Below are 10,846 nucleotides of genomic sequence, written 5' to 3'. Positions count from 1 at the left end.
ATGGGAGGCCCCAGGTGAAGGGACAAGGTGCCCTTAAAGGTGCCTGGATTCTCTGCGGTAGGGAGCTCACCCGAGCCGAGCGCCCTCTCTGGCACAGGCTGCTCCTCACTCTGCACCTACCACACCCACCTTCTCAGCCTTGTTGCCAGGCCGGGCCTGTCATTAGCCCTGAAGTGTGGCTCTTTCCACACAGCTGTGCCAAGAGCCAAGGTTGGGGGATGGCAGGGGCAGGGGTGGGTGAAGGTCCCTACTCTGCCTCCTACTCGGCGCTGGTGCCTCACTCCGGGCTCCTGAGCGGATAACCCCCTTCTCCCAGGCACTATGAAGGAACCCAGACTTTTCCAGGCTCTTTGCCATTGCCCCCCCCCCCCCCACTAAACACTCCTCTCAATCGAAAGGATGCTGCCCGTCCACCGAGACTGCAGTTGCAGTAAGGTCCAGGGGGTCCAGTCTGTGGAGGCCCCGGCTACCCCCCCCCTTCCCCCCTCAGGCAGCTCCGCCCTGGGTCCTTCTGGAACACCGGCCTCTCTGGGTTGTTATGATCCGCTCCCTCACTCCCTGGCCTAGTTGAGTGGGGCCTCCCCGAGGGCAGGAAATGGTCTGAGTCATCTCGGCAGCCCCAACAGCTGGCCCAGCGTCTGGCTTGGAGGATGTGTGAGGGAGGAATGAATGAATGAATGAATGAATAAATGAGTAAATGAGTGAACAAATGAATGGGCCCTGGGAGAGATGCCAGGCAGAGAGAGCCCCAGGGTATGGGAGCTGCCTGAAACTAGGGCACAGTCGTGGGTCTCTCTGACTTGGAGGTTCAAGCCCTGGTGCCTTGTTGGGCAGCCAGCTGGCACTAGGAGACTCACCCCAAGGGTGGCAGAGGCTTGGGAAGCTTCTGGAGTCCACTCCCCGACCCGCCCGCATGCAGCTCTGTGGGGCCTCCTGCCCACCCCAAGCGCCTGTGCCCTTTCACCCCTCCGCGCTAGGGGACCGGGGTGGGGGACAGGGCAACCCATCAAGGGCTCAGGGTCCCAAGTCCACTTCCCCCTCCCATCTCAAGGCCCACTGAGATACCACCCGGGGGGCTCCAGGGAAACCCAGGCCCTTTCTTACTTAGCCATCCCGAGACCCTCCCCTGTCCCCCGCCCCAGCCCTCCATCACTAAGGTCTTACCGGGAGCGGGGCTGGGATGCGTCTGGCAGCTGGTCAGGCTCGGCTGTGGGTCGCTGTGCCTGTCAGTGACTGTCCGGCCCAGGACCGTGCCTGCTTTATGCCTGGCTGAGGCAGGGATGCGCCCAAGACCCCACCCGCTCAGCGCCTCCTCCTGCTCCCTACCGGAAGAACAGCATCAACCTGTTCCCGTGGCCCTGCCCGCCTGGGCACTGACCTCCCCAGGGCTGAGGGGGTGGCTGGGTTGCGGCCAGGCAGGTGCCAGCGTGGGAGGGGGCGCCCAGACGGACGCAGGTGGCGGCTGGAGGGGACAGAGGCGGGGAGCTGGGGGCGTGGGGGGGAGGGGAGCTGGGGGCGTTCTTCGCTGCTCTGTCTGCTTGGTGCTCAGCGTGGACCCAGCCCGAGAGCCTGCGTGTTTGCTCATCCCAGCAGAGCCAGCGGCCCGGCCAGTAGCTTTCTTCCTCCTCGTGTTTATGTTGCAGCACGTGCTGTCCACTGCACCCCTGAGGCACATGTCTGTGGAGGCACAGAGGAAGGCTTTACCTTTGTTTCTTGTTCAGCTTCTCTGCTCCGTGTGAAATATTGTGCTTGCACACATACATATAAACACATACACATAGACACAGAGACACAAATTGACACACACAGACACACACAAACTCATAAATTCATACACACAGAGAAGGATGCAGATTCGGACATACACTCAAACATATACAGACAGACATGGACACACACAAACAGATACTCACAAACACACAGACACACACAAACTCACACAGTCACAGAGAGACACACAGATACACAGACCCAGAGACGCACATGGACACAAATACACACACACACACACCCAGAGACACATAGGCACAGTTACATAGCTACAGAGATAGACATAGTCACACAGACACACGTGAAGACACACAGATCCACGCAGAGACATATTCAGAGACACATGAAGACACACAATTACACAGACACACATAGAAAGAAAGACATACAAAGACCCACAGACATACACAGGCACAGACAGAGACACAGACACATGGAAAGACAGACATTCAAAGACATACAGACACGCACAGGCACAGACAGACAGAGACACACAAACACACCGGCACAGACAGACACACAAAGACACATCACACACAGACACACATGGTGACACAGACAGAGACATACACAGACACACAGAGGTACAGACAGATGTACAAAGACACATATAGGCACACACAGACAGAGCCAGAGCCAGAGAGACACACAGAGCCAGAGAGACACACAGACACACAGAGCCAAAGAGACACATAGACACACACAGGCACAGACAGAGACACACAGACACACACCATCACACACAGATAACACGCAGGCACAGACAGACATACAAAGACACAAACACACTGACAGAGAGACACACAGACAGACAGACACACACACACATGTGAGAGTCATAGCAGCGCACAGCAGGGTCTGCAGACGACCCCAGTGCGTGTCTGCCGTGGGCTTCTGGCGTCTCCCCAGGGTCAGCAGCTCTTGCTCTGGTCCTTGTTTCCCTTCCTGAGCAGGACTCCGGCCAGGCCACTCCTGGTGGGATGGTTCAGCCCAGGGCGAGGGGCGTGATGCTGCTGCGTCCGGCATGGGGGCTCACCAGGGCCACGTCCAGGGCTCTGAGACAACCAATTTGGGACCTTGTGCATGTCAGCCATGTCCTCCAGCCCCTCTCCCACTTTACCTGAGGTCCTTGCCTGGGACAGTTTTTTGGGGGTGGGATGGGGTGGGGAGTGCATTTGTCAGGGGTAACATTTGTCTCTGCACTCAGGAATCACTCCCAAAGGGGCTTGGCGGGGGACCAGCGAGGATGTCAGGAATTGAACCCACATCTGCTGCATACAAGGCAAGCGCTCTACCTGCCCTAGCCAAGGGTTTTTTGATTATTTGTTTGTTTTGTTTTTTTTCTTTTTTTATAGCAGGTCTGGGGGTGGGAGATGGGGGCTGTTCCTGGTGCTGGGTTGGACCAAGATTTGGGGCTCAGACCCTGTGATGGGTGGGGACCACTAGGTCTAATTCTAGTCCTGGGGGAGGGGGGAATGAGGTGCAGGAGATCAAACCCAGGGCCACGCACATGCAGTCCCAGCTCTCTGGAAGGAATTTTATTTTATTTTATTTTAATTTTTCTGGGACAATCTGGACAGTGCTGCTTGGGTCATGCTGGGGTCACACGGCTGGCATTGGGAAACTCTAGGGCTGCATCTGGTAATTCTTGGGGAAACGTGGTGTTGGGGATACAACCAGGATCAGCCATGTGTAAGAACCCCTGTACTGTCACTCTGACCATCTGGGATGGAAGTTTAAAGAAGACTTAGCACACAGGGTTAGGGTCCAGGACAACGTGCCCTGCTGCCACCCCTGTCCTACTGGCTGACCCCCAGTCTCATGCCATGGTTCCCCCTCATTTCTGTGACTTGAACTCTGGCCCCTTGGATGTCCTAGAGGCCCACAGGGGCCCCTCAGCCCTACTTGGAGACTGCTTGAGAGAGTGGAGATGGTGACACGATGCCTAGGAGTGCCGGGACATGTGCCCGCTCATATGTGGTCTCAGGGGCCTTCTGGCTCTCATTCGGGGGCTCCTCAGTGAGCAGGATGGAGATGCGGACCTGAAAGCCCTGGTGTGTGTCCAGTACTCAGCCTGGCCGCCATCCACTGGTGCGAGTTAGGAGTCCGAGGGAGGCTTTTTGGAGAGGCCGGTAGGGACTGAAGATTAAACCATGGTACTCAGCAACCCCCCACAACTTCACTCTGCCCCCAGACTTGCTCAGGAAGACAGACATGCTCAGACCTTTCTTCTCTGAGCCTTGGCCAGCAGCCTGCCCCCTGCTCCTGCCTGTTACCACTGGCTCTCCCCCACCCTCCACTGCCATCGCCCCCCACCCCGTCATGGCTCTCGCCATACCTGAGGCAGATGTGTGGCCTCCCCAGGAGAGGTGACAGTGTGGGTGGGGGAGGGAGGCTGCCGTTAGTCACCCAGAGGCTGGTATATGACAGCATGTGCAGGTGACATTGTCCCCATCTCTTCCTGCTTTCCTGCGTCTTCCTGGATCTGCGCCTCATCCTCTCTGGAGCTGACTCAGCGGGGAGACACGAGACGATGGCACTCCAGTCCTGATCTGTGCCAGCTCCCTTCCTTCATTAGCGCCACATCCCAGCTCTGCTGTGCCCCCACCCAGCTCACGCTGCCCCGCTGAGGATGGGAGCAGGGACTGGGGCTCCCCTCCCCCCACCACGGCACCCAGAGAGCTGAGTAATAAGGTCTGAGAAGTTCCTCATGCATCTGCTCTCACTGAGGAACCCCCAAATTCCATCTGAACCCGGAGTCCTTTCATTCCCAGGTGCTCTCTGGACCTGTGGCACTCCATCCACCAGGCCTGTCCCCCCGGAACCCCACTATACTTTCCCCTTCACTGTTTATTAGTGTCCTAAGCAAGAGATTTGGAGGGATCTTGGAGAGAAGAAATAAGGACTTGTGAGATGAGCCAGGCTGAAAACCCTGGGCTTTTGGACTTTTTACATTTTTTGGTCCACATCCTGAAGTTCTCAGGGGTTTCTCATGGGTCTGTGCTCAAGAATTACTCCAGAAGGTGCTTGGGGACCATATGGAATGCCAGGGATCGAACCCAAGTCGGCCAGGAGCAAGGCAGACGCCCTACCTGCTCTACTATCGCTCCAGACTTGACCCTGGAATTTTGGAACCATCATTTAATATTTGTCACAGTGCTGGTCCTCTTGCCCCCCCCCCCACCAGCCACCTCTCCCCAGGAAACCTGGTCTTTCTGCTTTTTATTGCACACCCCCGTATTTTCAGGGACAAGCACATTTCCTTTAGGTTCTGGAAACTCCTTCTTAGAGTTCTGCCTGACTTGTGTTCAGGGGAATCTAGGACAAAATTGTAGCTGGGTTGGAAGAGGCCTCAGTGAGACTCATAGGTAAGGACACTTCAGGTCATTCCGGAACGACTCAATATTGAAACAGGTGCCTGAGGTGTGTGGGGTGCAGGTGCAGGTTGCCGACTAATGCTCTCTCCTGCCCTCTGCTGGTCAATCAAGGGACATACGGGTGATAGTTGCTCGTGGTGGGGACTTATTGGATAGTTGCTAGAAGACAGGGATCAAGGTAGGGAATTGACTTAGGGGAGAGTTCTGGTTCCCTGTTTCTGCAAATTGACTGTCTCCCTGACCCCCATAGTGCTTTCCAATGCAGATAGACACAGACAGGATGCAGATGATTATTTTCTTACCCAATTTTCTTTTTGTTATTGGTCCTTTTCCTTTCTGGAAAGGGCCAATGAGGAAAGAGAGAGCCGCAGCCCCCTGGGGTCCACCAGACTGGGAAATGTGACTCCTTGGGCAGAACAAGAAGTTCTGGGGCAGGGGAGGCTCAGATGTGGGGAGACATTTGGGGGAAGGCATCCCGCGCCCAGACATATTCCCAGACCTCTGCCAAGTGAAAGGGGGTGGGATGGCTGGGTGGGGTGCGGGTGGGGTGACAGGTGGAATGGGGGCAGGACTTCCTGGTGGAAGAACAAGGAGAATGCGCCTCACAGGCTTGGCATTTTATATTTTGCATGGGAGGTTGAAAATTTTGGGGTGCAGATCAAAACTGGGTGCTGGGGGTGGAGTGATAGTACAGTATTTATTTTGCACACAGCCTACCTGGGTTTGATCCCCAGCATCCCATATGGTCCCCTAAGCACCTCCAGGAGTAATTCCTAAGTGCAGAGGCAGGAGTAACCCCCTCACCGGGTGTGACCCCAAAAGCCAAAAACAAACAACTCCTCCCCTCCAAATACCTGGGTGCTATATCTCTCTTAATTCTCCTTTATGGACTGAGTAACTCAACAAGACTTTTTTTTTTTTTTTAGTTAAACCTGGAGATGCTCAGGGGTTACTCCTGGCTCTGCACTCAGGAATTACTCTTGGCAGTGTTTGAGGGACCATATGGGATGCCGGGGATTGAACCTTTGCCCTAGCCGCTGTACTATAGCTCCGCCTCCCCCCCCCAAATAATTTTTTGACAAAGACCCCCAATTCTGTTTTGCACTGAGATCCGCAGGCTATGTTGCAGGTCCTGCCTGGTACTTCAACCTCTTCCTTCCTTCAACCTGTCAGACACATGAGGGGCTGGCCTGTCCCCACCCTCAGCACAGTGGGTGGAGGATGAATCCATCCAGTGTGGGACTGAGCAGTTATTCAAGGGGAGTGGGAGGACTGGGTCACCGGCCCCCAGGGCTCTCAGGAGGTGGAGTTGGCTCACTGAGATCCAGGGTCCGGAATGGAAGTGGCCAGATGCATACTCTAGAATACGAGTGACGGTTTGGACTCCCAGAGCGAGGGGGTGCAGATCTCGGGGCTCAGAGTGAGAACTTCCTTAGACAGCGAGCCCAGCCTAAAGCTGCCTCCCCGCGGTGGAAGCGCTGGCCGATCTAGAAAAGGAGGCAAGTTGCCTCCTGTCCAGCCTGCACCTGCACGCGGTGGCCCTGATTGGAGGATTCGGAGGATGCGGAGCCGCCCCCGCCCCTGCTCTAAGCCCCTCCCCACCCTCCTTAGCTCCGCCCGCACACCCAGCCCCAGCCTTGACGCAGGCTCCGCCGACTTCAACGTCATCCAGATCCGAACTTTGCTCCGGGGCGACAGTCTCCACCCCCACCCACCCAATTCCGCCTGAGCCCTTGAGACCGTGCCAAATGCCTCATCGCTCCGCCCCCGTGCTCACGAAACCACGCCCCCACACCCTCTCTTATGGGCCCCGCCCTCCACGCACGAGACCACGCCCAGTCATCGTAGGCCCCGCCCTCCGCCTTGGGACTCACCAGCGCTCTGTTCCCGGGTTGACCCTGGCGTCTGCAGCGGGCTAAACGCAGCGGGCAAAACGCAGTGGGAAAAACCCAGTGTGCCCCCAGCAGGGAAGGGGCTGCTGAGGCCCGGACTGAGTTTTGTCTGTAGGATACTGAGATGGGGGCCCTATCTCGCCGCACGCCCCTCGACGTGACTTGATCATCCCTCTCCATCCTCAGGGACCTCCATCCCCAGGGCATAAGGCGTGGTGTCTGTGCATTGGTGTACTGTGCTCTCCGCCAAGCCTTCCTCGCCAGGGAAGAATGATCAGGGCCGGATGTGCTGTGGGCCGTCAGGGACTGCTCTGAGGATCCCTGGTCTAGACGTTTCACTGCTTGGGACAGGCTGCTCCTAACCTCTTGGTTTCCAGGAAACCAAAGCTTCAGATTTCTTCGTGCTCTTGGTAAAAATGAGAGAAGTGAGTTCTGAGGGCTCCTGGGTACTGCAGTTGGTGTGTGCTTTATTTTTTTATTTTAAGTTTTAAAGATCATAACACCACGTTTTACCAAGTTGTTTAAAATACAGTTGTGTTAAATATCCCACCACCAATCCACAATCAGCATGCCCTTTCCTCCACCAATGTCTGGGTTTCCTACCCATCACCCCACCTGCCTCCTTGCAGGTGAAGTTTACTTCATACTGTTGTCACCACACAAAGGCAAATGAAATGATCAACTCTTAGATCAGTAAGAGTCCATTTGTGATAACTGTTCTATCTCACAACGATGTTACTAAAGTCATTGTCTGAGGATCTACTGTACTGGTTAGTGTTCGTTAAGCCTTTTGCGTTATTGTTTGGTTTGGTGGTCTTCTGTGTAACTTTCCCTTTAGATTTGCTATGATCCTACTGGACTGACAGTTATATGAAATTTGGAGGTGCCCTAGTTGTGCTGTTCAGGAGCTATAGATCTGGAACAATTTGGAGACTTGGCAGCTTGATGTGGTTCACTTGTGGAGCTGGACCAATTCTATGTCGGAGGATGTTGGGTATGGCTGTGGGCTTTTGTGCCATCAGGCAAGAAAGGGGTATCTGCCCGCCCCATTCTGCGAAGGCCCCAGAATGCTCAGCCGGGACCAGTCTACATGGGAAGGTTTGGTGATATAAAGTTCTTTTGGAGATGTGATGCTGGGCCATTTCTGTGTCTGCAGGATGGTGGGTATGCCCGGTGTACCCTTGAGACTTCCCTCTGTCACCCATGTGCCTGGACCACTCCTGGGTCCTGGAGCTGGCACCACCCAGGGGCTGGTCCCCACAGATGAGTACGGCTCCCTGGTCTCTATCTGTAGGCCTGGCTGGGTGAGTGTGGTGGCACCGCAGGGACTTACTGCTTTTGTCAACCTTTCTTCCAGACTGGGGAGGGGACAAGGGGTCCCAGAGGGAGGAGGCCACCAGGTTTCAAGTCTGAAAAAATCCAAGTTCAGGAGGAGGCCTGGTCATTGTTTTTGGAGCAAGCGGTGTTCGGCACTTACTTCTCGCTCGTCTACTTAGGAATCACTCCTGGCAGTGCCTGGGGGACCCTGTAGGATGCAGGGGATTAAACCTATATCAACCACTTGCAAGGCAAGCACCCTACCCACTCTACCCTATTGCTCTGGCCCCAGCCTGTCTGGATTGCTTCTGACTTGACACTGATACCTTCTCATTATACAGGCAGGTCAGTGCAAGTTGCATGCATGTGTGTGTACGTGCATGCATGCATGTATGTGTGTGTGTGTGTGTGTGTGTGTATAGGAAGGTGGGGGTTTGTGCCTGGGCTTCCTTGTTCTCCACTCTTTTCCTTCTATCTGGGTCTCACCAGGCTCGGAGCTCCCCAGAGGAGCAGGATCCATTTGGTCCATTAGTTTGGGGATTCCCTGGGTTAGGTTCATGTTCCCCCATCCTCCAACACTGGGGTGTTTCCAAGGCTGTGCTTGCTTCCTCCACAGGGTGGGAAGAAGCTGCAGAGGGGGTTTCTGGAAGGGCCTGGTCCCGAGTGAGAACACCTGCCCTGGAGCCTGGTTCCAACTGAAGACTAAGACAGAGTGTTGCATGAGGATAGTCAGCCCTAGGCCGGGGGTGTTGCTGAACCTGAGCCTCTCACTTTTTTTTTTTTTTGCCTTTTGGGTCACACCTGGCGATGTACAGGAGTTACTCCTGGCTCTACACTCAGGAATCACCCCTGGCGGTGCTCAGAGGACCATATGGGATGCTGAGAATCGAACCCGGCTCGGCAGCATGCAAGGCAAACACCCTACCCGCTGTGCTATTGTGAGCCTCCCACTCTCAGCTCATTTCCCATCCAGCATTCCCAGAACTGGGGAGAAAGGTACATTCCCAGGCTTCCTGAGAAAAGTGGGGAGTTCCCAGAAAACTTCCCAGCTTGGAGTGGTGGGGGAACCTTGGGAACCTAGAGGGGTGCTGGAAAGGGCAGGGAGGGTAGGCTGGCCCGGAGGGATGGTGTGTGTGTGTGTGTGTGTGTGTGTGTGTGTGTGTGTGTGTGTGTGGTGAGTGCCCAGGCTCTGGCCCAAACTGTGTGGTTCAGTGGTTCTGTGGTTCTTTAGTTTCTATTTGAGCTCCCATGGGATTCCCCTAAGAGATACTTCTCTGAGGGGGGGTGGTGTGTGGAGGTCGGGTACAGGGGCAAGTCAGCTGCTTGGGGACAACGGGCAGGGTGCGCTGATTCCTGGGGTCCCAGAGAAGACCATCTGTGAGAAAGGTGGCTCAGATTCCCTGAATTCTCCCACTGACTTGAAACTGTGGAGTTTCTCTCTGACCCAAGTTGGGACTCCAGCTGTGAGAAAGGATGACGGGTCAGGGACAGCTCCTGGGCACCCGGTGCCCGCTGCTATAGCTGCCCTGACTCTGCCCGCCTTCCCAGCAGCTCCCTCCAGGCCCCGCTGATCCCATCCTCCAGTGCCTCATTCACTCAGCGCCTGGTGTGCATCCCTCGCTGTGGAGTGCCTGGGGCTCAAGGCCCACACCCCCACCTCACTTATGATCAGGGGAGAGAGGGGACATGAATAAAGTGTTTTTGTGGAGTTGTCTGCTAACAAACATTCTGGGGTGAGGCCCCAAGTCCTCCCTGCCACATCCCAGCTCTCCAGGGACATGCCTATCTCAGGGAAAGGGGTGACCTCTGTTCCCCAAGGAAACAAGTTTAGGAAACTCTTCCAAGTGTAAAGGGGAAAGCAGAGTCTCTGAAAAAGGATGCAGGGGGACATCAGGTCAGGAGACCCCCAAAGCAGGGCACAAAGGTGAAGCGCAAGAAGCCAGAAAGGAATAAAAGCATATCTCCATCCCTCTCCCTCCACTTCCCCACCCCCCACTGCCCACACATGATTCCCAGGCGACTCTTGCTGCTGCCCAGACATTTCAAATGGTTTTATTATTATAGCACAGTGGGTAGGGCGTTTGCCTTGCACGCGGCCAACCTGGCCGACCAGAGTTCGATTCCTCCGCCCCTCTCGGAGAGCCCGGCAAGCCACCGAGAGTATCTCACCTGCATGGCAAAGCCTGGCAAGCTCCACGTGACGTATCTGATATGCCAAACACAGTAACAACAAGTCTCACAATGGAGACGTTACTGGGCCCGTTTGAGCAAAATCGATGGAAAATGGGAGGACAGTGCAGTGCAATTCTTCTATTACTACTTATATAAAAAAAAATTCCCCCTTCTGCACTGGAGCAATAGAAGAGAGAGTAGGGAGCTTGCCTTGCATGCAGCCAACTGGCACCAACTATGATCCCCAGAGTGATCCAGTTATCCCTGAGCACAGGAGTGAACCCTGAGCACTGCTGGGTGTAGCCTCCTCACCCCAAT

Source organism: Sorex fumeus, unplaced genomic scaffold, assembly GCF_029834395.1.
Source record: "Sorex fumeus unplaced genomic scaffold, SorFum_2.1 ptg000063l, whole genome shotgun sequence".
NCBI lineage: Eukaryota > Metazoa > Chordata > Mammalia > Eulipotyphla > Soricidae > Sorex > Sorex fumeus.
The sequence above is the reverse complement of the archived record's forward strand: the minus strand, read 5'-3'. Positions refer to the sequence as shown.